The following is a 24,923-nucleotide window of genomic DNA, read 5'->3' on the forward strand; positions in this document are numbered from 1 at the left end:
ACCCTATACCAGTGACCGCGGTCTTGCTACCTGTGAACAGAGAGATGCTGGCTGCCTGTCACTCCACCTCGTCTGTAATTCCTGCCCAAGTCCCACTGCTGAGTGTTGCCTGACTACATTCATAGCCAGTCCTGGGAGTTGGGAGAGTTCTCTGACCTTATGTACCTAGTAGGTAACCTCTCTTGTCACATCTCAGGCCTCTCCTTCTTCTTGTATCTTTCCATTGCTGCTGGGGCCACTGTACCAAATACATAAGTGTCCACGATTAACGATCAGTGCATCTGTAGAAACTCCTGAAACACAGAAAAATGGAAATTCCTTAACAAAAAATCCAAAATGTGAACTTTCGTACTACATGCATTAACACGATGGTCAAAGGCTGTTTAGTCTGCATGTAGACTTGAAGGAATCAGAAGCTTAATGCTTTCTTTAACTCAGCCAAGCAAGTAAACACCTGTACTTCTACGTTCTCTAACAGCTCTGCGTTGAGGTGACTGACTTCTCCTCACGTCCTGTCATCACTTGACTTCCCAGCCGGATCTCAAATTGTACTTCATCTCTGGAACATGCTTGGAATGCAAACAGGAAGAGAAGGAAAACAGGTCAATTGATTGTTGATTGGTTTGCTGGCTAATCCCATAGCAAAAGAAAGGTCTCTCCCACTTTATAGGCATTTAATTTATTCAGCCAAAAGTAGAAGCATCATCAAGAAGGAGAGTATACTGGAGGAAAACAAAAATTTAGGAGGATCTCTTTTTTTTTTTAACTTTTTATTGTAATTGTATCTGCTCGGTATTGTTGGTAACTACTAATTTTAGGATCTTAAATTCTACAACTGTACACTGAACTAACCAAAGGTTGTGATTTCCAAACCCGGAGGATCACTGATTTCCTCCTAGACCTCTGGAATGAAGCCTCCCAGCAGTGGTGCCCTGGAATCTGTGCTTTTAATAAGCTCCTCAGGTGACGTGAATGGTTGTTACAGTAGAAAGCGCTGATACACAGTATAGATACATTAAAGTTCTATTAATTTGTATTAGATATATTAATTGCTGGCTTCCTTTTTAGATGTTTCTGTTATAATCAGGATACTCTTTACAGACAGATCAATTGTGTTGATTGTTGATTTGTTTTTAAGTTATACTTTCTACTTCTCAAGACAAAAAGAAGCAAAATCTGAGGTCAGGACAATGAGAGAAGTTAGTGGAGAACGTGAGAAAATCTGATGATGGAGCAATAAATGAGGTTTGCTAGCATTTGCAGAAACCAGGGAAGATGGTTTTTATTCTTTAAAATAGTCGGTTTTGCCTAGGGGAATCGGTAAACCAGGAGCTTAACATTTAAGTCATTACAACAGTTGTTATAATTTACACATGTTGTAGACAGAATATTCAGGCTTTGTCTCAGTGAAAAAGGCAACATCATTGTCTTGATGGTAGTCATTTTCACAGTTTTAAAAAATTCTAATTGAATACTATCAAACTGGAAAGTCCTGATAAAAATTTCAGAGTATACTGTTCACTGATCTGAACAGATCCAGAACCAGGAAAGATGAGGATAAGCAGGTAGCAGTTAGGGTAAAAGGAGAAAAGGTTCAGTGAAAATTGACCCCTGAACTACAGAAATTTCCCTAAATGTCATTGGAAAAATTCTGCTTCAGAACCTGCCCAGGCAAGTCATGCAAGTCCAGTAACCCAACCCAAAAGAATGAAGAGACTTAGTCCTCCAGACCAGGCCACATACCATGTAAGACAAAAGAGGCAAAAACAGTATTCCCACTGATTTGGGCCCCTGATTTATAAATAAGAATCTGAAGTCCTCTCACTGGAAAAGCCCAGTTACACAGATTATCCTCTGTCATACCTAAACACTCCCAGACCAATGCAGACCAAGCAAGGTGAGGCTCAACTTCAGGAATCACCAGAGAGCATTTAAGAGCTGCCTAGTTATCTTATTCTAGTTCTTCACAGCCCTTGCTCCAAGATAAATCTCCCATCTGTTTAATTTAAATCATCTCCTTAGAAGGGGAGAGGGTATAGTTCAGTGGTTGAGCACATGCTTAGCATGCACGACTTCCTGGGTTCAACCCCAAGTACCCCCACCAAAAAAATTATAAAATAGCACTTAAAAAAATAAATTAAAAAAAAATACATCATCTCCTTAGAGAATTAGCTTATTTTTCCCTTGTACTCCCTCAGTGGAGATGGAGAACAGCTGGTCCACCCACCTCTCAATGGTATTTATGACTATATCATTTCCTTTTAAAATTCAAGGACTCTAAGAAGAAGTTTTTAGAAATTTCCACCTCTATTCAGGTTCCCTTTTTATTTTTTGATATAAATATTTTTCTAATGGAGCTGAATGGATAGACTTATACAAGATTGTTTTTCATCTATAATTTTGTTCTACTTATCTAAACTTCAACATGTTAGGAAAGCAATTAGAAATATGTGCAATATTTTTGAATTGCCATTTAATGATTAATATTAATGATTTAAGAGGCCTGTGGAGTCCAAACATTAGGCACTCAGCCCATCTGTTGCACACTTCAGTTTCTTATTGGGTACAAAATGTTTCTACACAAATTGCTTCTGTCATTTTGAAATATAATGAACAGATAATCGGTCCTTAGCCTCATTCTCTTCTTTTTCTCTCACAATTTTCTCTAGGTTCTTGGGATTTTCTAGTTCTTTCATTTTCCCTGGTCATCCTGCTACTTTACTAACATTTTTATAATTGAAAAATTCACTAGTTCATCCCTCCTTACCCTATACTTTTAGAAGGGACCTACTTGTCATATTTTTTTCACACCTAAAATACTAATACTGCCTAAACTGAATGTATTGATAAATAATTGAAAATAAAATGATAGCATCCTCTATAGTTATTAAGGAAAATAAAATGAGCGTGGAATTAAATTCAGTCATCAGATGTCACGAGAACAGGCCCCTAATGCTATGTCTTGGGAAGCACACGACTACTTGTGAGATGACAAAGATGAGTGTGCAGATTTCACCCTTTCCTTTATTACTTTCTGTTTCATTAATAACATATTTTTCTGAAGGAATGAGGGTACAAGGAAAGAGGGAGATCTTTATTTCCTCGAGTAATGGGATCATATGAGGGGAAAGAACCACAACTTGATCTGAACTTAGAATTGATCGACTCTTAGATCCCACAAGAAAAGCAAATTAAACCATGTAAGGTAAACAGTTGCCTATTTGGGGTCATTGGGGAGGATACTGTGATTATGTCAAGTTTGGTTCTAAGGTTTCCAGTGTGAGTTTACGCATGACAGCAGCTTTGTATCGATGACAAGAAATCACCTGGGAGGGCTGCCTGTTAGGCTAATACTCCGTTGAAGAATTTTTGCTCAGTGTGAAATTGTAAATTAATGTATGGTGGTTCCATTTTGATACCTTCACGAGTGGTATCCAATGAATGGTGTGCTAAATTTTCTAAACAGTATCCCTGCCTGAACACAATAGGACATCATGCTGTCCTGGGAGATTTTTCCCCTCCTCTGAATGGTAATTTAGGAAATGAGCCATAAACTCTATGTGCACAAGTGTACCATAAAAAGCCCATTAACTAAGGTGCAAGTGAAATGGATCTGACTACCATGTGTCTGGCATGCCATCTCAAAAGGTGCCACTTAATAGCCTTCCTGACATCACCTTGAGCCCCCAAACGAGAAGGGAAAATGAGAAGAAGGGGGAGATGTTTTTCCCCCCAACTCTGAGTAAATCAAGCAGCGTTTTGTCTAAATCAAAGCAAAGCCAGGATTGAAAAAAGCAACAACATGATACATCTTGGTCTTCTTCCAGCATCAGCGAGTGTTCTCGCCAAAAAGCAAGAAACAGTATCCGAAATGTTTGAAAGGCAAGAGGCCGTGCCAGCCCTCATCCACGGGGTTACTTGAGATGGGGAGGAGGAGTTCCTGAATGACTGGCATGACTTGTTGCCATTATCAATCAAGGGTTAGAGAGCTCACTTGGTGTGCCTGCCATTTTACCCAGTGCCAGAAAGGCAGCCTTTCTCCACAGTTGAGAGTGTTTAAGGTCTGTGCAACATAGCGAGGTAAAGAATGGCTCTAAAAGCAACAAAAAGTTAGGTTTAATTTGCTTGACAACAACCATTGGACCTAAGCCCAGGCCAGGAATAACTTGCCAGTCATCACAGTTTGGTTGTGATCATCTCTCCTCCCTCAGGTCAAATGGCACCTGTAGGGAGGGAAGCCATTTTCTGGATAAGCCACACAGAATGCAACCTTTGGACATGACCAAGTCAGGTTCAAAGTGGCAGACACTGAGCTGGAGGAGGGAGGTGCAGACCAGGTCCCCATCTGATAGCAAATCTGGTTCATTTTTGCTCTGAACCGTGACTCTTTTCAGGCCCCAGAGGAGTACAGAGGGAGAATAATCTGGAACAGGGTCAAGAAGAGTATATATATTCTACATCCCTGCTTGCTTCCCCTGCCTTCTAATGTGAACACAAAACAGAATGGGGCTATAGAAATGTAGAGAACAGTGGATATTTGTGGCTAAATCAAATGTACTTTACCCTTCCTTCCCTACTACTCTCTACCAGTCTGATGAGACAAAAACTAAAAATTTAGGGTTTTAATCCAAGAAACACTTTTTCAGGTCTTTTCACTCTACTGACTGGTAAATAGATCATTTCTCTGGGAGGAGCACTAATTCTTTCACATAACTAAAACACCCATTTTAAGGTCGTATCTTCTATCTGTTGAAACTCATGACCCTGAACAATGGCATATGTCATTCCTTATTTTATTCAAAGCATGTGTAAGGAGCAGGACCTGAGCTAAACTCTAAGGATACAGCAGTGTTATTACATTAAGTAACTGTTTAGGAAACTACATTGACTTACAGAGATTGACATCATGAACAGATAGAAAGTTATGTTTCCTTTTTTTTTTTTTTTTTCTTTTTTTAGGAGGGGTTTGATATTTTTAAGAGAAGATTGATTCAGGTTACACAGGGCTTTAAATGAGAGACTAAAACTTTATTCTACAGGTAGTGTATATAGGGTCTAACAAATGCAATGTTAATTTTGAGGTCAATTTAATGGCTTTAAAAATAATTGTGCAACATATTATTTGGAGTTCATAGCCTCAGAATATTTGGAAATGATCGCAGAGAAAAATCTTATCCAACTTGGTCAACTTAGAGATGAAAAAGTTGAGATCCAGAGAGATTAAATTGAAACTCTGGGTTAAAGATAGTGGATCAAACCCACCAGAAAACCCACTCCAAAGACTCTGAAAAGATACACAAAGATGAAGAATGTAAGAAACAAGGGAAACAACATTTAAGAGGCTAGGAAGCAGAAGGCTGAGTGGTAACAGACTGGGCAATTTTAGAAAATGATGTCAGCCAGCGGGGGAAAAGTTGCGAAGCAAGTGGATTTACATCTCAGAACATCCCAAAGGTGAGGGATAGGTGATGAGAGGTACCACTATAGGCGAAGATGATTGTGGGATAAAAAGCCAGATGATAACCCCATTGTCACCTCCAAAGACGAAGCACATATTTAAAAAAATCAAATACATGGCTGTTTTAAAGGGAGAATTGGGACAAGAGCCTCGAAGACTGGCATACTGTGCTGGTTTTTCATTATGTGTTTAGGTGTAATGTGGGTCAGAGAGAGAGAGAGAGATTGATTCTTAATAATATATTAGATACTAATAAAAAGCCAATCATGGTACATCTCAAATATCATCATAGAACTGAGTCATTATATAGAAATTAAAAGGAAATTCCTGTTCAACTACTTACTTGAAAAAAATTTCAGAGCAACTATATTGATGATTTTTGTTTTTCGTTTTACTATAGGTTGATTTTGATGCCTTTTTCTTGCTAGGTTATGGAGATTTTGTAAGAGGTCTAACTTATGTACCAATGGAGGGAACTCTGGAAACTGAGCAGCCTACCACCAGTTGTGGGTACATCATGTGAGTTACAAGGTCCCCTGGGAGAAAAGGGCCTAGTCTACTTTTGGACTCACAAGTCTCGAGGACTGTAATTCTCAAACTAAGAGGTGAGAGGAAGACTGTCTCAACACGGGAAAGTTCATTCTAATTTTTTCACAGAAGAGACTGACTATAAAAGAAGAAACAGTTTCTTCCAAGATATTAAAAAAAAAAATTGAAGTATTTAAAGACCCAAAAATTCAAAGATCACTAAAGGGAAAATGTTACTATTATGGAAAAATAATTCCTCCTCTATACCATGACCATACCCAAATTCTAGAGTTTAAAAATAAAATACATAGAAAGCAAGAAAGCAGGAAGAGATAGAGAGGGAAACGGCAAGTAAGCAGAGACCAATGATTATGACAGGAGTGGAACAGACCTGCTTCCTGAGATTCCTGAGAACACTGGCTAATTGAAGAATCTGGTATCAAGAGGAATTTAGGAGGTATACAGGGAAGGAAAAAGAATTTGTGTTTGTGTGTGGAGTGTAGGTGGGGAGGGGAGAGAAGAGAGCACTAGTAATTAAATAAGGATATGCATGGGGGACTCAGAACCCAATTCTACGACTGTCATCTACACACTTTGTAGATTTAAGGGGTGACCATTCATAGTGTATGCCTTGGACAGTCTCAGATTTATGCCTGTTCTCCTAGTTTAATTATTAATAGTACCCTTTTCACTTTCAAAAGTGTCTTGGTGAGGGCAATAAATTCTATGATCACTGTAGTCCCAGGGCCCTTATAGTTGGGGAAAGAACGTTAAAGCAGTTTTGGAAGAAATGAGCTTAAAGGAAGGGACAAAGAGGGCAGGGCTTTCACTGAAGACCATTTAAAGGAAATTCTATGGTTCTGTTCTGCAAGGACCAAGAAATAAAGTAATAAACCATGGATTCTAAAAATCTGTGTGTTCTAAGAAAATATTAAACTGATCTCACTCTGGAGAAAAATAAAAGCTCAGTGGTAGCTTATAATTCTCAGGATCATTATTTTTTACTAGGCTGTATCTTAAGCCTCTGAAACTATCTTAAAAACACTCCATGGAGTAATTATTTAAATATAATTTTCCTTTTGCTTTTTGATTTTATTAAGGTGGAGTTTTAGTTTATGGTCATGATATCAAATAAAAATTCAAAATTTCTTTTATACTTTTCCCCTAATATCATTACTTATTTGTGTGTAAGATTATGCCTTTATTGTACCCACCAGTAGATCAGACATGGTTGTAGCTAGCACAGCAGAGCCAGTAGGAAAAAGAATTATCTTTTAAAGTCTTTGGCTAAGGTCAAAATTCTAATAATATAATGATTAACACAGATAAATGTATAATCTAAAAGGCATTACTAGATATGTTATTCATTACATTCTACTTTGGACTTTAGCCAGAATTTGGTCTACTGCTGAGAAGTTCGTACTGCAGCTTGTCTCAGTTTACCTGGTACATTCCCCATTTTGGAATTGAAAAGACTCACATCTAAGGAAACTTCTCAGTTCTTGACAAACTGAACAACTGGTTACCTTAGTTCATAGGATCAAATTATTATAAAAAGATCAGTAAATTATGTGAGTATTAAAAATACATTTTTACAAAAATCCAAAATCCTACTGATGTTATAAAACAATTAAAATGCATTTTTTTTTTGATTTGTTAATTTTAGTTGGCGGTTTGCAAGCAGCATCAGAACCAGAGGTGCCAAAAATCTTTATAAAAGGCCATCCTTGTGTAGTTCCAAGCCAGGTCCAGTGAGAAAGAGCCAGAAATGTCCAGGCCAATTCTGAGGACTTAAAAGGTTCAGATAGTTCGGATAAGCTTTGGAGAAGCAGCCAAATTCTGGAAGCGTATCAGAACTTCTTCCAGATCACAAACCTTTTGAGGTTTGCTTCTCCTTAGTCCAAAGCCACTGCAATAGCTGACAGCCTCTTCACAACTTTATATGAGCAATAATGAGTATGAGATTATCGGAGGCTCCAAGTCACGCCATTCTCTCATTGTTTGGATAATAGAGTTCAGAGGTACTGAGGATAATCTCACTAGAGAGACAGAGACCAACTTTCACTTATCATTCTTCCGTTCACTTCCTTTTTAGCTAATTAAACCTTGGTTCTTCACAGGAAATAAAACTTTGCAACCTCCATAATGGTTTGGCTTAGTTAAATTGTATATATCTTTCCCAGTTTGTCTGGAAAAACAGGAAAAGAGAGGTGCCAGCGTGAAAATCCAGAATAGAGGGTTATCTTTTAAATTAGCAGATTTTTCATTTGCACATGGCCTGGGCTGGCTGTGCCACTGGGTCAGTAGGAATGCCTGTCCTGGATCTCTGGAAAGCCTCAGAGAGAAAGGGAGGGGAGAGGGGCTGATGAAAGACTGAAAGAATATTTAGAACTACACGGCAGCCGCTCTTATGGGCGTCCTACAGGCTCCGATACGTGGCCTCACAGTAAGCCCAGTAGAAGGCAATGGCATGCGATGTGTGAGGAGATAACAGAGCAACCTCGCTTTCAGTTTGGGTCGAATTTAACCTGTGTGGGAGTTGTCTCTTTGTATCACTTTCCTGGGGAATCTGAATCCATGCTCACATGTAGCCCCTAACTACTGTTTCTTGTCTACTCAGAACATAACGATGTGGACAAAAAGACGGATACTGTGGGACTAGGACTTTCCACAAAGTCACACACGGCACTGTGAGTTCTGTTTGAAAAATAATCAGTAAAAATTCTTTTTTTTCCTAATATATTTCTAAAGAAAAGTGAGGCGAGGAGAAAGTAGACAAAAAACTAGATTTAATAGATACGTTTTCATACAATTAACACATTTAATCTATCGCTTGGAATTTTACATATGGAATCTAGTAAAAATTAACAAATGTTCATACAAGATAACAAACTGCCAAGGGATGTGCTAATTAAACAGATTTGGTGGAATAAATATGCTACAATTAGAAAGGAACTCTGCTGGAATTATTACATTTTAAAAAATTCCTATACTTTGGACAATCCTGTGTTTCCTGTACCCTCAGTGGTCATACTACTTAAGATTTCTTGTAATTTTTGACCTACTTTATGACTAAAAGTCTTTCATTTATTATCAGTGGTATTTAAGCTTAGAAACAATGGTATCTCAGAATCTAAGAAAACCATCTGATTTTGTACAATAACTGGATTTTGGAAAAGTATTAAAGCTGTTTACTATAAATTAAACAACAGAGTGCTATTTGAAAGATTTTTTTAGGGAATTCTGTTATAAAATAAATACCTATTTTGTGGCATCCCTAATTACTTCCTAATTTGTCTTTAAAAAAATAAATCTAAAGTTTTGTGTACTGGATTTATGAAGGAGCCAAATTTTAGGTGACTGTAAAGTTTAGACACCGTTGTCTCATAGACTTAAGAAAATAGTTTGATGTCTTAACAACAACAAAAATCGCACTCATTTAAGAATTCAGGCCTAACACGGGGCTTAAAATCACAAGGCAACATTGTCTTTGAATAAAAATGTGCAAGAATTTAGATACCTGAAAAGTCTCTGTGGCACATGAACAAAAATCAATTCATGGGACTCATGAAAGAGAACAGGACATTAGGTAATAAATCTCAAGGTTGAAAGAATGATTGTCAGATTAAGCCAATGTACTTCAATGGTTGTAATAATTGAGTCAAAAGTATTTGAATTTTAATGATGTTAAGGGACCTACTGCAATGCTTGGAAATTTAAGGATTTTTTTTTTCCAAATACAAATATTGATGATTATAAATATTGATGAGTTGTAGGTTGCAAATGATAATGTTTTTAATACTAATAGGAATTTTAACTGGGATACTTCTACAGAAGGTACTAGAGCTTTCTGTGAATGGTAGAGGGAGCTTGAGAGGAAGACCTTAATTCCAATTAGGATATTTTTCATTTTTCCAATGAATAGTGAACAAAATGTTTGATACCAGGTAGTAAAAATGGGACTGGTTATTAGTGGCCTCCTCCAAAATATATTCCTTTTGGCTGGAGAAATCTAATACGGGTCATGGTGGTTGCTATAAACAGTAACATGGAGATGTGCCCATTCCATTTCTTCATCGCGTCTCCCCCTTGTTTAGACGGTCCTCCTCTGGCCCTCCCACTGCTCTGACCTCAGGTAGCAAACCACAGGATGGCGCATGCTGGGAAAGCAAGACTCGCATTTGTGTTTTCTCCACAACTGGTGGTTAAAACTAATTTCATATGAAGTGCTCATAGCCAGTGATGGGTTCCCTTTCTAATACCGTTTCCAGGAACAGTCATATGGTGAGGAAGACATTTTGGGATAGAGGAAGAAGAATGGGAAGGAAAGGGTCAGGGAGAGGACAAGTTTTTTGTTCCCCTTAAGCTGCAACACATGATGTGGATAAGGCTGACTCTCTCTGTTAGAATCATTAAATGTTAGAGCTAAAGGAAACTGCGATATTTTGTGGTTCAATCTATTCATTTTAGAATTGATGAAACTGAGGCCTGGAACAGTTAAAGAATTTTGTCCAGAGTCACAAAAATAAGTTAATGGTTGAACAAGGATGAGACTCAGACTTCCCAAAACCTATACCTGTGTGCTGTACAGGACATTTGTGCTGTTTTAACTGTTTCAAGATCATAATTTCCATAATTTCATCCTGGTTAGATTGTCCATACAGTTTTTTAGCAAATCCAGATTGCTGTTATCATTTAATAGAGACATGACTTCCCCTTCTCCTCCTCGCCCTGCCCTCCCCCTTCTTTCTCTTCTCCTTCCTCCTCCTCCTATTCTTCTTCTTCTTGTTATTATTATATAATCTTTACTATAGAAATATCCTTCCCTGGATATTGTTTGTTCTACCCAATGGTAAGACTATTAAAGCAATATTATTTGTTTAACACATGGGGGAGGGTATAGCTCAGTGGTAGAGTGTGTGCTTAGCATGCATGAGGTCCTGGGTTCAATCCCCAGTACCTCCATTAAAATAATAAATAAGTAAACCTAATAATGCCCCCCAAACAAACAAACAAAAAAGTTAAACATGTGGTTAAATTTATTATTTACAAAAGAAAACAATTATAAAAAATAAAACAATGAGTTTTGATTATAATTATGTTTATTATTATATTATATATGATGTTTTATGTATATTATTATAATTATATAGTTTATATCATTCCTTTTGAATTATGTTTTCTCACTTAAAAATCAGTGAATATATGTTAAAATATATTTTGTAACATATCTCAATGAATCTCCAATACATATAAATATATAATGGGTTAGAATGTTAAAATGTGAGCTTGTTTCTATTTCTCTCTTGCTCACTCTTACCCCAGACTATTGAAAGTTTATTCAGCTGTTTTTGATGTTTTAAACTACTCTTTCTTGCCATCTGTTGAATTTTTTTTCTTTTATGAAAATAGACTGAACCTGTACACACAGCATTTGGGTAAAATAATTATTTTGACTTCTTGTTGATTGCATGTAAAGAGAATTTAGGCTCCAAACTTAATAAGCATATCAGGAATATTCATTCTCACCATCCACTAGACAACGGTTTGAATTTCGTGTGACCGTTTTCTTTACCCTTTCTGTGCAGACAGCATTATTCACTATAAGCACCATTAAAGAACCAAGTGTCAATGAACCCAGCAGTGAACTGACAGTTGCTTAAACAGCACATGATCCAAAGCTGTTTGAGGAATGCTAAATGCTTCTTTTTTCAACAAGTTCATTTTATCCAAGGGAAAAAAAATCATTTCATTTAAAGATGTATATTTATGAACATGTTATGAATGTTCTGGAAGTTCCCTGTAATGTTTTCTGAAAGATACAGATGCGTTTCCAAGAATCATGAAGCAAGCCGGCTGGCCAAGGGGACAGTTTGGCCCTTAGTGGGCAGATCCAAAGATGGAAGGAGTCGGTGAGCCCTGGAGAGGGATTATGCTCGCTGGACAGTGGGCTCTGCTGATCTTCCACCTGACAGTGTTCTGTGGTGTCCTTCTCTGCTCTGACCGCTTCCTCTCAGCTCCTCCCAGGTGGGTAGTGGGAAGAGACCAGCTGCTTCAGAAAATAATCAGGAGGATCGTTTTTAGGAGCCCTTCCCAATAGTCCAGGTTGGAGGCCAACCACCTGAAGAGGTTGTCGGCCAAGAGCACTTGTCCTGCTCTCTAGGGAACTGCTCTCAGGAGCTGGTTGAGAGGAGAGGGCCAAGAACAGCAGAAGGCTGTCCGAGGGAGAGGGACGGAGAGACTCCAGGGAGGGGAGCTGAAAGAGCATCCAGGCTCTACAACACATTCCCCCCTTCTTAGGGTTCACATAGTTATCTGTCATTCCAGTGGAAATAGGTATGCCGTCATTGGGACATTTTTTGTAAGTTTAATTTTTGCATATTTTCTTTCATTTCCTGACTTGATTGTCTTGCTTGGTTAAAGCATGTGGTTAAATAAGTAAAGAGGATAACAAGTTATTACTTGTCAGAAGGACCTGTCAGCATTCCCCAGAGAAAATCTTTGTGTCTGTATGTCTGGACTCTGAGTCTCTAAACCTGGGCAAATGTCTGCAATGCCATGGGGTTGGTTAGAAGCGTAAACACGGAGAGGATAGTAAAAGGCTAATTGTAAGACCCTGCTTATCAGAGAGGAAACAGTTTAGTGTGTATCCTTCTGATGGTAGGTGACTCCAAAGTGTGTTTTCTAACACTACTAAGCAATTTTCTGAATCTCAGTGGAACTATGTGCAGGTGACCTACAAACCTAACTCAATTCTGACACATCTACCTGGAGATAACATCAGATTTCACACGTTCAGGTCTGAGTCCCACAAGACTGCCTCCAATTCAGATGCCACTGCAAGTCCAGGTCGTTACCTGTGCTTCTCACAGCCTGGCTATAAACTGAAGGTTCCTATGACCCTCTCTTTGGGTTCCATTAATTTGCTAGAGCAACTCACAGAACTCAGGAAACCAGTTTACTTACGAGGTAACCAGTGTATTACAAAGGATATTAAAAGATACCATGAGCTGCTAGGTAAGCATATACATAGGGCAAGTTCTAGAAAGGTCCTGAACAGGGGAGCTTTTGTCCCACAGAGTTTGGAGTGTGCCAACCTGGCAGCTCCCTGAACCCTGTAGTTCAGGAGTTTTTATGGAGGCTTCATTATGTAGGTTTGGTTGATTAAATCATTGGCCATTGTTGATTGAACTCAGTCTTCACCTTTCTTCCTTCCTTGGAGGTGTGAGTGTGGAGGGAGGAAAGTTCCAACCCTCTAATCATATGGTTGGTTCCCCTGGCAACCGGTCTCCATCCTTAAGTTACCTACGGGCTTTCCAAAAGTCACCTCAGTAACATAAACTCAAGTGTGGTTGAGAGGGGCTTATTATGAGTAAGAAGGTACCCATTTTGCCTTTTTGGCTCTGTAGTGACTTCAGGATTTCAGGAAGTGAAGACAAAAGATTAAATGTTATAATAAAAATGCTTCCATTGCTGTTATCACTCAGGAAATTCCATGGGTTTTGAGAGCTGTGAGCCAAGAACCTTGGATGGAGACCAAAATATATGTTTATTACAAATCATGATATCACAGTGATTTAACTTGGGTTCCCTGGAAAGCAGAATTTGGGACAAGGGTTTTTGTATAGGTAGCCTATTTTAGCAAAAGATCTCAAGGAACAAGAGTGGGGCATTGGGAAAAGTGAAAGAGGACAGGAGGGAAAGGTGATATATAATCTGTTCAATAGCTGATCACCTCTGGATCTCTGTCTTGCTGGGAATCCTCTGAAAAGCCTTGCAGAAAGCACCTTAAAATGCCCGAGGGACTAAAAAGGGATGTGGTTACACTACTTCATTCCCCAAAGCCAAAGTTTGCTTCACAAAATGGAGTGAGCTAACTCCTTCACAATTTCAGCTTCACATGCATGCTAGTAACTGAGTGGTTCATTCGGTAATCTACACAGTGGCTGCAGAGGAGCCCCAGTTGGAGAATGAGACACAAGCAGTGCTGCTGAGGCAGGTGCCATCAGAATACACCCTCGTGCCACTGGATGCTCACCAATGTCTGGTAGAGAAAAGCGCACCCAGTGGATGTGAGGTGTGGCATAGAAAGGATCCAAAACAATGAGCAGTGGGTTTCAGCATTGCCTGGTGAAACTATATGCACCGTCCCCACCCCCTAATCTTTTCATTCTGACTGCTGCACACATTTCTTCTTTTCTTACATACATATGTGATGTCTTCTACCCTATACCCTACTCTCAAATAATGATCTTGCTTTTTTGTTTTACTTAGAAAACAGAACTAATCAGAAGATCCATTCCTCATCTTTCCACCACCAAATCTGGGAGCCTATATGCATCAGGACTCCTATATGCCTTCTCCTTTCAGTAGATAAATTTTCCATGCTCTTATTCTAAGCCAATCACTCCATTTGTGCACTGAATCCTGTTCCCTCTCACCTACCAAAGACCTTTGCTTTTGTGCTTTCCTCTCTCCTGCATCATTAATTTTTCCTTCTCTACTGGATCATTCCCATCAGCATACAAACATGCTGTAACGGTTCTAATCTTGGTGGTAAAACAATCCTCCCATATCTGCACGCTTCCATCCAGCTGGTGGCCCATTTCTATGCAGCTCTTTATGGCAAAACTCCCCTGAAAACCTCTTTTAGTTTCTTTAACACTCCCTCATCTCCCATTTTCTCTTGAATACATCTCCAAGTCTGTTTTTTTTATTCCTAGCACTGCACTGAGATCACTCTTGTCAAGGTCACCAACCTTCAGTTTATCAAACCCAATGGTCAATTTTCAGTCTTTTCTTCCTTGACTTCTTAATGATATTTGACATAGTAGATTTACATGGTTGATCTGCCCTTCTGAAATGTTTCCTTCTCTTAGCTTCTGGGACTGTGCACATTGCATGTTTGACATTGGAGGACCCACCCCTCAAAAAACGAAGTTTCCTTTACAGTCATCTCCTAAGTGATCACACCCAGATTCATGGTTTTAAGTATCATCTATATATTAATAATTCCAAAATTTATATCTTTTGTTCTGGCTTCTCCCCTAAACCTTTTTCTCATATAATTATCTACTCAGGGATTTCACTTGGCTGACAGGTCTAAAAATTAACACATCCAAAATGGAGTCCTTGAATTTCTACCCTGACCAATGTTAATGTTTTCAAACTCTGTAAAAAGCTCCACCATTGATCAGGTGCTCAGATTAAAAACCTAGGGGACATTCTTGATTCCTCACTGTGATAACCTGGTAACTAATCTCTGCTTCTGCTTTTATTCCCCAACAGTACAGTCCCTTGTCTGAAGCCAGAGAGAGCTTCTAAAAACATGATTCAAATCATGTTATTTCCCCACTATAAACTATTCAATAGCTTCCCAGCACTCTCAGATAAAATCTGTTAACCTACACGGCTGTGCATGATCTGGTCTCTGGTTAACTCCTTAATGTGGTCTTTCACATACTACCCTTTACTACACTTTGACTATGCTGGCCTGCTGGCTATCTCTTGAACACGCTATTCTTGTTCTTGCCCCAGGGACTTCGTATTCACTGTTCCCTCTGCCTGGAATGCTGTTCCCCAAGTTTTCACTCAGCTTGCTTCCTTATTTCATTCAGATTTCTGCTCCAACATCATTTTCTCAGTGAGGTCTTTCCTGGACACTTTGACAAGAATCTTACACACACTCACATGCTTTTTTTGTCTCTTAAGATTTATTACTTCATGATATATATGTTTGTTTGTTTAGATATTACCTTCTGATATATATGTTTGTTTGCTGTGTCCACCCCTGAAAGGCAAGCTGCATAAGCTTGTAAAAGCAGGGCATTATCTTAGGCTCAGCTAGTCTGGCCAGTACTGACAACAACATTTAGGACAAAAGAGAAACTGTAAGAATTCATTGAATAAAGAAACAAATGAAGACAGACCTAAATTGAAAATATTGCTACCAGGTTATCACCTGTAACCACTTATTTGAGCCGGTAAACACACTCAAAAGCTTCTTCATCCATTTGACAGAAGTATGCAAATTCCTATAGTATAGAAAAAAGAAATGTATAGTGATAGAGAATTTAAAGTATTAGGAACATTCTTATTCTTTCATATATTATGAATGATTAAAAAGTAACCATACACACTTTTGGAGAGTCCTGGGAGAAATGGAGATGTATTAGGCCTGATTCTCTCAGGTTTCTCAAGGACTAATGGAATGGTTTCTCAAAGGTTAGTTCCCGGCCACGAGTTCCTCTTGCAGCCCCTTTCCTTCACCCGGGCTTTGTGGCGAACGCTCTCAGACCCCGGGCTGGCACAGAATCCTTTGTTATTGCTCTCGTCTTGATGCCTGGGAGCTCTTGCCTGATCTTTTCTTGCACTGGAATAACAAGACCCAGGATCCAAATGAACTGATGGGGAAAGAGAAATCAAGGGTTTTGGACTGCTTTACTTTTCAGCCACCCAGACCAACGTAGCCTGACCTAAAAGGAGCTTCCATGGCTTATAACTTGGCTTTTGAAAGTTCTCACCAAAATCTTGGGTCAAAACCCTTGTTTGGCCTTGTCCTCTAAACTCGTATTTCCCTTAAGGACCTAATAGGGGAGGACAACTGGATCAGCATGCTTGTGATTCTTTATTTCTTTTCAAAAAGTGTCCATCACCGCCTCATTCTGACACAGATTACATCTTCTAGCAGCCAGTCCCTTCTTCACTTCGACATAGGAAACCAATATTTGGCAGAGAGAAGGCAATATTTCTATTAACAGAAAGATGATGAATTTCCTTTTTCCTATTCATTTTTTCTTTATTTGGTCACTTTTATATTGGACAAGTATCTGGTGAGTTCTTACTGCTTACGAGACTGAATATAGAAGATTGTACGGGGCCAACATGGTCCCTGCCCTTACGGAGCCTGCATTATAAGAGAGGAGGTAGATATTATTCAGATCATTTTAAATTAAGATGCTTACACTATCCAAAGGGAAGAGCTGATATATCAGAGGAGCCTGACTTAGATGGAGTAGGAAGTGATCGAGAATGGGAGGGGTGCAGTGCAGGACAAAGAAGAGCAATCCACGGGAACAACACGGACAATGGCCTTGAGGTAAAAACGAGCTCAGCATCCTAGGAAGAGAAGAAAGACATAAGAAGCCGCTGTGAACAGAGGGAGGACTGAAAAGCCCATGATGATGCTGGACAAATTTGATGAGGCAAATTATAAAGGCTTTTAGATTGTGTTAATGAGTTGTGACTTCTCTGAAAATCCACTGGAAGTCATTTCAGTGCATCTTAATTTTTGATTTTGGTAATACCTATTATTGGAGGTAGAAATAAAATGAGATATGTTGAAATGTGTCCCGAAATGTCTGATATAGGTGCCAGGGTGAAAGCTAATAATACAGCTTAAAAAATTAGAAATGCCAAGTAGACTGGAATATATTTGCTCTAATATTTATTTTACTAGCTGATATGAAGGAGCATCTTTTATCATTTACTGTTTTCAAAAGGAAGCTGCTTTATGGTGGCAGAGCCCTCTGAAACTCAAGTGAGAAGTGGAGTTGAGGGATTAATTACTCACTGGAAGGAGGCAGAAGCTAGTCATGTAAAACGCAGACTCCACTGGCTTCATTACCAAAGCATATTTCAACAACGCATTGACAAATAACAGATGAGAAAGACTTTTTTTAACAACTGTCTCATCTACCATGCATAATACAATTTCTCCCTGGAGTAATTTCATGACAGATTTATTCAAAACTGCATGAGAGGCTAAATGTATACATTAATGATATAATAATTATATACACTATAACTTTTCATCTTGATTTTTACCATCAATACACAGAAAGATTTATATACACTTCTCTTTTTAGATAACTTTTTTAGATTAAGCAATCAACTATTTTGAGGCAGTATTAAAATTCTTTTTGCAAGTTTCCATAGTAATTTGAGTAGTCACTAGAAATCTAACCAGTAAACTTATCACCAATTTTCTCCTGTGCTCTATGACCAATAATGTCTCTTGTGATTGTTGTTATTTTTGAATGTGGGCCCCCTTTATGATGAGGACCAATAATGAGTAGATAAGCTAAATGTGCTAAGATGATTCCTGTCTGTTCTGCAATATGTGTAAGTTAGGAAAGTGTTCATTTCTAGAGCAGGAAAAAAAAACTTACATAAATGCTTTAAAGGGGAAATTTGTTAAAACTACTAGTCAATTTAGTGATTTCAGTGTCTACTTCTGACATATAGAGGTATGAAATTGAAGGGACAATTCCTCTAGCAGTTTGGGTTCCATAGATCGTTTCATGGTCCCAACTATCATGAAAGCTTAGGATAATTCCTCAACTGAAGACATTGAGGTCACTTACCCAGAAGGTAGAAATGACAAAACCAAGGCAAAAACTGAGTAAATGGAAAGTCAACACAGAAAAGCAGGACTTATAGAAACCAGTAGATGGAGAGATAAGTAGATGGCAAAAGTCAAAAAGCTGGTGGTAAAATATGGGGCATGAACATTATTATTAAGGAGGTGGTCAGAATCACAGAAACAAAATGCCAGAAACAAGGGGACCTTGGAAAGAACTAAATGCCTGTGCTAGTGGGCGACACAGAGTAACGTCATGGCCCCTTGTACATTTTGCTCCCGGTGTCCTCTGGGGATCACAGAGTCCTTTCCTGTGATTGCCAGGCAATCAACAGAAAACAGCACAAGTTTAGAACAATTACTCAAGTAATTAACTACACTCAATGCCAATCTAGACTTCTCTGAGCATAGCAATGACCTAAATATCTGATGATCCTCACATTATAGGTCACCACGAGTGTAAAAGGAAGCTAACCTATTCCCATTCAAACTAACAATGTTACCAGTTTCCATTGGTCAAAAGACAGTTCCAAACACATTCTCTTTTTTGAAGTAACAAAGGGAGGAGAATTTTGATTTTGAAATCTTGGAATTTATTTTGCTTTACTCTACTTTGACCTTAGCCAAAAAGTAGGAACTTTACCCTGATTTAGAGGCTTCTCTTCTCCCCCAAGCCCTTCTTATTCCACCACAATTAAAACACTGATTGACTGTCTACCATAAATACTACCTTATTCAGCACAGTAATCTCTTTGGTTTTTGTAAATATTTTACCTTCATGCAACCTCCAGGATACCACGTGTCTAGCTTATTCCATTTGGTGACATTTGTAAACTGCACGATCTGTAAAAACAGTGCTACTATGCTTTCCTGAGATTAAATCTATGAGGTCCTTCTCCTTCCTCTGAAAGAGCACATCTGGGACTTTTTCCTTCCTCTCTGCCCTCTTTTTTCCCTCTTGGCAAGCAATGAGTTCCTAATCATTTATATTCCACTTCTTCTTTAGAGAAGAAAATTTTAAGGTATTTACATTCTGCCTTCCATGGATATGATGCGGGACAAACACTGAGTGAGTCTTCGAGACTCTGTGAACCCTTGTGGTGATTTCCAGCCATTGGGATGTTGCTCTGTATTTGAAGTGGGGACCCCAGAATTTGATGAACGATAATACACTAATTTTGAGACTCTCTTCTCAGTCAAACTGTGAATGGCCCCAGATTTTATTCCAAGCATTTTTTCTGTATCTCATTCTAGGAAGTTTTAGATTAGTCGAAAATATGTGTAAACAATTTTGAAGATTTTTTTTTCTGTAATTAGTGTAATTTTTTTTGTACTCTGTTCTGCTGGTTGAAGATACCAAGTCTGTTGAGATTTGTGAGTTATTAGGAGATAATCTTGTCCATAACTTTTTCCGTATCATTTAATGTGAAGTTTCAAATAAAAAATGAAATACAATAACACTATACAAATACAAATACACTATTTCTTGAGACTTGATTTAATGGAAAAACTGTCTATAATACACCCTTTATTTATGAAATATTCAAACTGCTAGATGACTTTCTAGTCTGACTTCTATTTAGTTCTTTAAAGTAGAAATAAATTGACCTTTTTAGAACTATTTCAAAGAGTATCTCTTGTTTACTGGGTGCTTCATCCATTAACACGCACCTACGCTGTATATTTTAGGAGAATATCTAATTTTTTTCTGACTCTTCAGAAATTTATGCTTAGAGAAATGGGTAAGATTCTGGTACTGCTATGCGTATATGTATTAAGCAAGAAACAGTGGATTTATCCCTAACTGGGATTTTACCAAAGCCATCCAATCTTTGTTCTGCTGCTTCCTGGCATGTTGATTGCCCCAATTAATTTCTAAAAGTGTGAGGTCCTAACAGCAGGGCTTAAACCAGACATTCTCAAACTGGATCTTACAGTCAGGGTCCTTTATTTTATTTTATTTTTAGGGAGAGAAAAGAAGGGGCCTGGGAATGAAATCCGCGTTGCTCCAGGGATGGTTTTTCCCCTGAAACAATTTCACATAAGCCTACTTTATTAAAACACACACACACAGGCACACACACGCACACATACACATCCCTGGTTTAATTGCCACTAAAACAATCATCTAGAGACTCAGGAGTGAGTGGTATTAAGGGTCACCAGACCCCCGGGGAATTTCAGCCTGGAATTATCGTGGCACATCACCAAACGTGACTGCGTTTCCCTCCTCAATCCCTGATCACGCCTTCCTTTCCCTTCCCTCACTGTCCCCTGACACCATGTCACTATTTTCCCCCAGAATTTCTTTTGACAGTTCATTAAGGCACCAAGTTTCCAAGTTCCTTGAGAAAATGATTTTTTTTATACTCTTTATTTCCCACAATGATCTGACCAAAGCTTTCCTTAATTGTCTGCTTAAACTTTTTATGGGACCACACAGAGCATTTCCCCTGAGATCTTACTTCTAGTTTATCCTCTCCACGTTCTCTAAGTTAATTTACTCATCTGATTTACCCTAGATCTCTTCCTATTTTTGCCTCTACCTCCTTCCTGAACTCCTTCCTCTGCCGGAGTGAGTCTCTCTTCCTAATTTGTCACATGCTGTACTGACATTGTACAGGAGACTGGGGCCATGCAGTGCTAGAATAAAGATTCTGAGATAGAAATCAAGCTTGGGCACCATCTGGACCACTTGACTCTATTGTCAAGACAAAGCGGGCACTAGAAACCCAGTGAGGAGTCCAGAACTGGTAGATGCACAGATATCAGAGGCCCAGATACAGGCAAGTCAAATCAGTAGCCACAAGATATCAGAACCAAAGGTCCACAAAGACTCAAATAATTTCTACTCAGATAGGAAATCTTGCAGAGTGCAGACAGGTTTCAGGCTGTGGTCTTTTACAAGTATCTGCCAGTGTGAAGACATGAGCCATGCTGGAGTGTGGACAAATCTGTTAACAGGGCTTAAATAGGAACATGGATCTCCGTATCCTTGCTCCATACTCCCCCGAACCATCTAAATGGAGAAAACCCACAATTTTGTTTTCACTTAACACCCTGCCAATTATGGTTGCCTTCTTGTCTATAGAGGATGGAAATGTGTTATACATTTAAGTTTATATAACCATTTTCAGTATTTCTATATTTCCTGCACACTTTCCTCTAGTGAGGGAATTATTGTTTAGACTTTCTACACTCTTTGCATAGCACTTAGTCCAGAGATAGCAAACTAGAGAACACACACAGGACCACGTCCATGGGTCCCACCTCCGGCAGCCAGCATTTTAATCAGGGCACAGTTCCCTGCTAAGCTCTTGCTTTACCTTGTACTTCTCAGCGGAGCTCTCCGAGAAGCTACCTCCAATTTAACTGAACAGGCAACTGAGTTGACATATTTATCACCCTGGTCCGTCTCTTGGGGAGATTAAATGTTCTTCATAGTGATATTGGTATAAGGGTTTGGGGGGAAGTAGTTCATTATCAGAAGTATGGCCAAATCAACTGCATGAAGCCAAAATAACATGAATATAGGTATTTGGAACCAGGCTTTGAAAATGGGCATTACTGCTTCTCTGTCGCAGGCACAGACAACTTGAGTGTGAATCTTTCCGGTGAACTGAACCCTTAGCGAGAAGTTTCCCACTCTAAGGGGGAAGTATTTAATCCTCTTGGCAAATACAGCCTTTGCTTTCAACTTAACAGGGCTGCCTACTGTGTTGAATTATATACAGAAGTTTTTTCTGACATTGATCACTATCTCCTAGGGACAGGACCAAGACGGTTCATTTTGTGTAGAACAGTAGGTCAGATTGCAATCTGCATCTCTCCAGCAAAAAGCCAGGGCTTTATTCACCACGTCCCTTGACCCTTTCCCCCATTTTATATAATTCTGAGTCTCAGGCTTGACATTTCAGTCTCAGCGAAAGTGGACATAAAAATCCAATCCAGACATATGACAGACAAAAGACAATCAATTTTTGCTTTCAAAAATCAGGGGCTAGGTTAAACGAGAGCATGGACAATTAAAATTTAGGACACTGAATTTTAGGAGAGTTAAATCACTAAATGCCATCAGGACATGGATGCCTGGGTGTGAAAACTGGGGAAGGACTGTATTACATGTGCACGCATATGTGGGCACCGAGTTTTTGGGTTTGTTACTAATGGCTAAAGGGGGTAGTGTAGGGACAGAAGGAGGTGTATTTAGTAACAGGGTTTTCCATGAATGCCTCTTGTTTTGATACCATATCTTCCTGTAGGTGGCAGCACTAACAAGGCTGGGGTTAGAGAATAAAGGTTGAGCTTCAGATTCTGAAGAGGAACTTTTAGTAACAGGAGTACAAACATTTTGACCTGTATTTTGCCTTTTTAATTGACTACAGATGCTGAAAGTGTTTCAAGTAACTAATCTATTACTCAAATGAAAACACACACACACACACACAGAACCATCTCATTTAAAGAAAACAGATCAAAGTCCGGTAACTTGGCATCACCAACTGCACCAGAAAGACACGAAATGTTTCGTGTTCTTTGCATGTGGGAGAATGAACATGGTCTTTCCTGCTTGAAGCACCACTTCTCATCGATAACCTCAAAGGAAAAATTTAACCCAGACCCTTACTTCAGTGAATACTCAAAAATTAGTTTTGGTGAATTTGGCAGCTGGAGTTAGAATCTCAGACCTTGTTTTTGAGAAGAATGAGCATGATTTAATGCATTAACATTATTATTCAGTAATTAAGAGGTCATTGAAATGGTAATGAAGATAATAAAATAAAACAGAAATCCAACCAATCAACTAATACCAAAGAAATATCCAGATTTTAAAATAAATTTAATAGATATCACCTGTTAGTATCAAGGAAAAGTACAAAAAGTGAGCATGTTGAAAACTTGGTTCTGTAAAATGTAATTATTACTAATCACAAATTTTTAAATCTGTGCTCATAGCCATGGAATTAATTTAATATTTTACAGTAGGTTACTTATATCATCCCTAGTTTTTAAAATCTGTTTTGGGGTTTGTTTTGTTGCCCCACATAAACCATAAGCTCCTAAATGACCATATTATTTCGTCCTCAGCAGCATCATTGTTACTATCAGCCTCAGGGCAGTTTCTATATAAAATTCACTTTAGACTAAATCCTTGCAACAAATGGAAGGGGTTGTATGTTTTCTCCATCTTTTACGCTATGAAGCTGAAGGTAAGAAAAGTTAAGCCACTCACCCAGCCTCATAATAGCTAAAGGCTGTTGCTAGAGTGTGAATTTTGGTGTCTACACATGAAACTCTTTCTACTTAATTCCCCTTTCCCTACCTATTGGCAGATCCCACTGCCAAGCTCAGTAGAGGACACAAAGTAGATACTCAACCAAATAGATGGATTCTATTATTTTAGAATAGTGTTACTCGAAATGATTCTGGTTAATGCAACAGTTACCTGTTACCTGGGCTCAAATTAATAAAGCATTTTTTAATTCACAGGGAGAGTAGGGAAAATAATTATTTTCTTGTCAAATCACCAAGGTGGAGTATCATTCTCTAGTGACAAGAGGACTTTGAGGGGGGAGATATAAAATCTGTTGGCCCCATCAGCATTCAAAAAGTCAGTAAATCACTTTTGGGAGGTTTATGCTCACAAATTAATTATTTAAGTGACATTGCTTTATTTGACCTTTTGAGTGATTTTTTTCACCTTGGAAATGGGAGTTCTATTTTGCCTTTCTCCAGAATTTTTCAGAGGAATTTGCTTTTCTTGTGAGCTGACAGTTCACCCTCTGTCCTCCACCAAATAAAGGAATTCCTTGGCTTTCCACATGGCCCCCTTTCTAGAGCAACAACAATAACAAAAACCAAACTACTACCCGTATGAGCTGTGTTGATATCTACTCAATCTATAAGAATTTTAGTCTGATCACCCTCAAAGAGAAGCATTTTTGTGGTGTTTCTTCTGGAAATCCCTCAAGAACAAGCAATGTGGTAATCGTTCTCATTGAAATACCGCATTTTTCTTCCAGTGGTGGCAGAAGGAAACCATGAGAAAATTTGCTTTCCGAAAAGGCATCCCTTGACTCACACAGTGTTTCTGAGGGAAAGCAGTGGTGCCTGCAGGTGGTAGCGCCTAATCAGGGAACTTTGCCTTCACAAGTGCCTTTGACCTATGATCATAAGGTGCCTACAAGCATTAATTAATTGATCCCCCCCAACACCTGTATGAGGCGGGTAAATCATATCACCAAGATCTAGTATTCACTGCAGTTTCGTGAGCATGAGAAGAGCTATAGATCTGTCCACTGCTAACCTGGTTTGGTGCCACAGAAGGAAGTTTATTGTTACTGATGAACTAGGAGGGGAGTAATGAACTGTGTGGCAATGCAGTGTCAGACACTTGAACTATGCCAACACTTACACCTCACAACAACCTGGAAAGGAATGTACTGTTATTGTCGCTTTCCTCAAGTGTCAAAGTACTCAACTCTGCCCCAATTCAAATGCTTCATAGAGGGTGAGCTGTATGTCTGGCTGTAAAAACTATGCTTCCATGATATCACCTTGCCTCATGGGGATTTA

The 24,923-nt window shown here is 38.8% G+C and overlaps 2 long non-coding RNA genes across 2 annotated transcripts in view; one reads left to right on the forward strand and one right to left on the reverse strand.

Annotated features, from left to right (window-relative positions):
* The first annotated feature begins 499 nt into the window (after positions 1-499).
* On the forward strand, positions 500-8,676 carry LOC116665384. Its single transcript, XR_004321984.1, has 3 exons — positions 500-602; positions 5,887-6,063; positions 8,607-8,676. It is a non-coding gene; the product is annotated as an uncharacterized LOC116665384 (long non-coding RNA).
* Positions 8,677-16,059: 7,383 nt separating this feature from the next.
* Positions 16,060-24,923, reverse strand: part of LOC116665383 — a 249,246-nt gene continuing 240,382 nt past the window's right edge. Inside the window, exon 5 of the long non-coding RNA XR_004321983.1 lies at positions 16,060-16,358. This is a non-coding gene — a long non-coding RNA (uncharacterized LOC116665383). The remainder of the gene's footprint in view (positions 16,359-24,923) is intronic.

Source organism: Camelus ferus, chromosome 8 (genome assembly GCF_009834535.1).
Source record: "Camelus ferus isolate YT-003-E chromosome 8, BCGSAC_Cfer_1.0, whole genome shotgun sequence".
NCBI lineage: Eukaryota > Metazoa > Chordata > Mammalia > Artiodactyla > Camelidae > Camelus > Camelus ferus.